This window comes from Bubalus bubalis, chromosome 22 (assembly GCF_019923935.1).
Source record: "Bubalus bubalis isolate 160015118507 breed Murrah chromosome 22, NDDB_SH_1, whole genome shotgun sequence".
NCBI classification, from domain to species: domain Eukaryota; kingdom Metazoa; phylum Chordata; class Mammalia; order Artiodactyla; family Bovidae; genus Bubalus; species Bubalus bubalis.
In genome coordinates this window covers 36,877,132-36,883,131 of record NC_059178.1, presented here as the reverse complement: position 1 = coordinate 36,883,131, position 6,000 = coordinate 36,877,132, and the positions used below count along the sequence as shown (strand labels likewise).

General features: G+C 39.1%; 1 long non-coding RNA gene across 2 annotated transcripts in view; it reads right to left on the bottom strand.

Annotated features, from left to right (window-relative positions):
- Positions 1 to 1,998: 1,998 nt before the first annotated feature.
- LOC112581399 overlaps positions 1,999 to 6,000 on the bottom strand; it is a 63,860-nt gene continuing 59,858 nt past the window's right edge. Inside the window, exons 3-4 of one of the 2 annotated variants that reach the window (XR_006547698.2) lie at positions 3,235 to 3,414; positions 1,999 to 2,203 (exon numbers count right to left, since the gene is read on the bottom strand). This is a non-coding gene — a long non-coding RNA (uncharacterized LOC112581399). Of the gene's footprint in view, positions 3,415 to 6,000 lie in introns of both variants that reach the window. The other variant, XR_006547697.2, reaches the window with a different exon arrangement.

The window sequence follows — 6,000 nt, the reverse complement described above, 5'->3', positions numbered from 1 at the left end:
TTAGTAAAAAGAAATTTGACAGCCTTATAATCAACATCTCTGGTATCAAGAAGTCTGAGAATCTTTTAGTAAACCTAAAATGAGAATACAATTGCCAGGAAAAATACATGATTTACTTATCTATTTTTCTGTAGGAGTGATGAAAAGAAATGAATTTACAATTTCAAGTGGTGTTGATATGAGAAAGACATGTCTATACTCATTTTTTTGGTAAAATTTTTGTTATAGATTTTATTTATTTGATATTGGAGTATAGGCAATTAACAATGTTGTTGTGATAGTTTTAGGTGGACAGCAAAGGGACTCAACCATACATATACATGTATCCATCCTCTTCCAAACTCCTCTCCCATCCAAGCTGCCGCATAACACTGAACAGAGATCCCTGTACTATATGGTAGGTCCTTGTTGGTTATCCACTTTAAACACAGCAGTGTGTGACATGTATATATTCTTTGCAGTTTGTTGTTAGTACCAAAAACTTAGAGGAAACATAAATGTCCATAATAGGAAAATATTTTCAGAAAGTATGGTACATTTACTTAACAATTAACAAACAGATAAAACAACATTTAAAAATGTGAAGCTTGCTATTTTTAGGCCTGCTTGCAGTATTTAATTTTAAAAATGCATGTAGGTGAAATGACATGGATGTTTATTACGGTATTATTTGTAATATCAAAATACAGGAAATACTTTGAAAGTTCACCAATAAATGACGAGTAAATACACTATAGTACATTTTACAATGGAATATGCAGTCATTGAAGAAGAACAACAGGACTTCCCTGGTGGTCCACAGGTTAGGACTTGGTGCTTTCACTGTGATGACCAATCCTTGCTTGGGGAACTAAGATCCTACAAGTAGCATGGTGTGACCAAAAAAGAAAAGAAAAATAGAAGGAAAAGCACTTCTATAACTCTCCTCAAAGGAAGCATTCCAACATGTATTACTGTGTGAAAAAGACTTTAGGAGCACCATTATATGTACTGAATACTATCATTTATATATTTTAAATGTCTTTAGGCATACACACACACACATACATATGCACACATATATGGACTGATATAAACATATCGATTTTTAAAAAATATACACAAGAAATGAATAAGTGTGGATGCCTTGAGAGAGGGAACTAATTACTAAGGAATTGGAATGGGAAGAGATAATTTAACTGCATGATCTATTGTTTGTTTTGATATATTGAACTGCAATAGGTAAAAATTAATCATTTTAACATACAAATATCCTTAAACTCAACAATTCAAATCCTTGAACCAACATGTGGATAAACGTGCACAAGAAGGCACAAACAGGAACGTTCCCTGAAGCATTGTCCATAACATCAAAAGATGCAGGCACAAAATTCCCATGGGGAATGATGGAATATATTATGATACATACATACTGTGGAAGGCAATGCAGTGATAAGGAGACAAAGCAAAATTTTTTAGCCTATAACTATGTATCGGGTATTAATCTAAGTGATTTGTGTATGTTACCTAATTTAATCTTCATAATAACACAACAACATAGGTGACTTATTTTATCATCCTGATTTTCTGCAGAAATAGAGGTACAAATAGGCTAAAAACTTGCATCAGATCACACTGATGGCAAAAAGCAGAGCATAGAGTCCAATCCAGGATATCTGACTCTCAATACCTATAAACTTAACCACTATACCATACTGGCGTTCTATAGGATAACATGAAGGCATCTCTAAGACACTGTTAACTACACAAGGATATTACTGGGACAAGGCATGGTCCTTAATACTTCTTATGGAGAAAAAGCATTATATATTTCTCACTAGGGGAAGGTGGAGAAGGCAATGGCACCCCACTCCAGTACTCTTGCCTGGCAAATCCCATGGACAGAGGAGCCTGGTAGGCTGTAGTCCATGGGGTCGCTAGGAGTCAGATACGACTGAGCAACTTCACTTTCACTTTTCACTTTCATGCATTGGAGAAGGAAATGGCAACCCACTCCAGTGTTCTTGCCTGGAGAATCCCAGGGATGGGGGAGCCTGGTGGGCTGCCGTCTCTAGGGTCGCACAGAGTCAGACACAACTGAAGTGACTTAGCAGCAGCAGCAGCGGCAGGGGAAGGCAGTACAGGACATGTTCAAGGTCCTAGATTTTTCTCTTGCTAACTGAGTGATCTTGGCAAGTCACTTCTTTGGTTTTCGTTTCCTCATCTGGAAAACACAGATAATGTTTACTTGTAGAACTGTTCTGAGAGGTGGAATTCAATGACATTGAAACTCTTGCTCATTGCCTGGAAGGTAGTGTGAATAAATGTTAGTTGTCTCCGGGTTCATTTATCCAGCAAACATCCAAGGAGAGTCTACCATGTGTCTGGGTCCTCACAAGACACTGAGGACACAATCAGGAGCAAGACTCAGTGGAGTGGGAGCTACTGTTTTTGTCTGTCAAGCATCTCCTCACCTTGTTCAGTGACAGTACCACATCCTCTTCCTTTGGAGGAACTGACTTTTCTTCCTCTCATGTGACTTTGGTGGGGCCACCAGTCATGCGTCTACTTTGCAGCCCTCAGTGCTCTCCCTTGGCCTGAGCAGGAGTTCCTGTGACTAGGATCTACAGCCTCTCTGGTGTCTGTCCTTCCTAAGTGTAGTGGACAAACCTCCCTTTTATCTCCTAGCCATCCCGTATCTTACCAATGCTTCTTTTTTCACTTGACTCATTTATTCAGAGTTGAGTTTTGTGGCTTACAGCCAAACTCACTCACATATTCATCCTGTGTTCTGAAGGCATGTCATGGTCAAGTAGGTTAAGTTGGACAGAAAAAGAACATTACATTTATAATTCAATATAAGACCAATCTATTCAGAGAAAGAGCATTACTGGTGATGACTTAAAGGAGCATTCCAAATAGAGGGAATCTGAAATGAAAGAAAGATGGACAGAACATTCCAGATAGACAATCCGGTGGGCACAGATAAGAAGGCGAGAAGTGGCATGCTCTGTCCTTTGTTGCTGCAATTTTAAGCACACAGCAGATGTTAAAGAGAGAAAAACCCAGAGACCTACGCAAAGGTGATATCATGAAAGCTGTATTTGACAGGTGAAAAAAATTTCCACTTGCTTCTGTGCCTTAGTGGAGCCAATTAAGAATTTAGGTAGAACAGCGACATGGCCATACCATGATTTTGACAAGTCACTCTGTCCATGTCAAGGGTTCTCAAACTTTATGTATCATCAGAATTACCTGAGGAGTTTATTCAAATAGCCTCATTCCAAGACATTTCAAGTCAGGGAACCAGGAATAAGTTATGGAAGCTGTGTTTTTAACAATCCCCCAATGGTTCTGATGCAGGGCTCGATGGACCATTCCTTCCTTGTGAAATGTGGTTCCGCATGATGGGCGAGCAGTAGAACCTGCGGGTTACTGCGACAGCAACAGAGGCGTCAGTTTCCAGGAGCGAGTTACTTATATGCATCCCTAATATAATCTCTTCATCACCTTGGCTGTGCCTCCTCAATACTGGATGAGAGCACACTGGTTAATACCCTGGCACCGAAACATACATATCTCTGTATTTACAAAGACAGTTTACAAATTCCTAACTATAAACCTATCAAGAGTAATAAAGATTCTTAGTGTTCAGCAGAAATATGAGCATCTGATATGCGATCCTGCATGGTGTTAGCACACCTCCACAATCTGGTGTCATTTGATGATAAAATAGGTACTATTCCCTTTTTAAAGGGAGAAGAACATTATTAAAAATGAAGCTCTGCTGAAGGAAAGACGTATGAGTTCCCTCCAGGTGAGGACCCGAATCTTTGGCTCTGGTTTCAGCATAATTAGGTTTTTCACACTTGGAATATTGTCCTCAGTTTTCCTGCTAGGCAATCACATTGCTGTTTGTTGCTAGGTTTCCCAAGTAGCATGTTAGGGGCAGCTGTCCCCGTGCCATTCTAACCATGGCCATTTTCTGCGATCACAGTCACATTACAGCCTATTCTCAAAACATGCTGTTTGACTCCAGGAATAACTCGGGAAATATTTCTATAATTTTCAGCAGGCAGCACAACTGGCTAATGTTTGGAGCAAATCCACATTTGAGGTGTTCTACCTCAATGAACATGAAATCATGGTATGCCTAGAGTGGGAAAGGATCCTAGAGGCTATCTGACCCTGTTCTCTCATTTTGCAGGTTAGTAAACTGATTTCCACTGAAGTGAAAGCAGTCACACTGCATTCTTCAGCATGTCAAAATGGACATATTTAAAGGAAAAATTAAGTCATTAAGTACCTGGAAAGCACTGGCCAACTCAATACAGGTGACATAATCTATTTTGGGAGGCAAGATCACACATGATGAAAAGATAAGTGACAATAAATGATTTAAATAGTGGTTTAAAACAAAAATAGAAACACTATTAAGAAAGTAGTCTATGATTAATTGCACACAAATACAAGATCTTTTTGTGCAACACTAGCCATCATATAAATAGTTTACTGTTGGACGTTCTTCTACTACCTACACAACTAGCCATCTTTTATCACAGCACAATATCAATGCTTCAGGGTTTAATTCCAAAAACTGTCATTGCTTTCTGTGCTTCCAGTATAAGCAAATATTGGATTGGCCAAAAAGATCATTTGGTTTTTCCTTAAGATGTTACAGAAAACCCTAACAAACGTTTTGACCAACACAATACTATAGCTAAATTATGTCTTTTCATCTGGGGAAGGCAAAAATATAGTTTGCTGTTATGTATGAGTATATATAAACGTGCTTCCATTATGGAAGTCTTTACGCTGGCAGATAATAAAAATAACAACAGATACTATTTTGATTGATTACTGTGGATCATGCACAATGTTTAATGCCAAGTATTGATCGATATGAGCTTTCCTGATAGCTCACTTGGTAAAGAATCTGCCTGCAATGCAGGAGACCCCGGTTCGATTCCTGGGTTGGGAAGATCTGCTGGAGAAGGGATAGGCTAACCATTTCAGTATACTTGGGCTTTCCTTGTGGCTCAGCTGGTAAAGAATCTGCCTGCAAAGCGGGAGACCTGGGTTCAATCTCTGGGTTGGGAAGATCCCCTGGAGAAGGGAAAGGCTACCCACTCCAGTATTTTGGCCTAGAGAATTCCATGGACTGTATAATCCATGGACTTTCATGGGTACATATAAGAATGTGTGTGTCAGTATTAAAACAAAAAGTCATGAATATATTCATATACATTGCTGTTGTTTAGTCCTTAAGTTGTGTGTGACTCTTTTGCAACCCCACTGACTGCAGCTCACCAGGCTACTCTGTCCATGGGATTCTCCAGGCAAGAATACTGGAATAGGTTGCCGTTTCCTTCTCCAAGGGATCTTCCTGACTCAGGGATTATACCAAGGTCTGCTGTGTCTCCTGCATTGGCAGGCGGATTCTTTACCACTGGGCCCCCAGGGAAGTCCATATTCCTATATATACATGTACATTTATACACACGTATGTGTATAGTTGAATGTTTACAATGACGCATTTCTTTCGGATCCCCTTTTACAAATTTAGACTAAGAGGGTAACTTGCCCAAAGTCGAACAATCCCCATGTGGCAGAGCCAGAATTTGGCACCACCTAGTTTAGCCTCCTAAATCTATGTTTCTGGCCACTATACAAGTATATATGTCCACAGTACCATTTTTCCCCATTATACCATCAGATACATAGGTAGGACTGAGTCTGTTCTGTTTATGCTGCTTATTTCCTCTAATGCGTTAAAAGGTTAGCACTCTGAGTTCCCAAATCCAGAAAATAATACAGGATATGGTGAAAACAAGTAGACTTGATTTTTTGAAGGCATAACATAGGTTATTCAAAGTATTTTATAGTATTAAAGATGTCCCTAGAATAAAGCAGATGTAAATTTTATTACTCCCATTTCATTCAATACAAATGGAAAACTCAAGCATACAAAAAGGCCTAAAACACCACTTATTTCTAGGCTTTGTTGTTGTTTAATCGCTA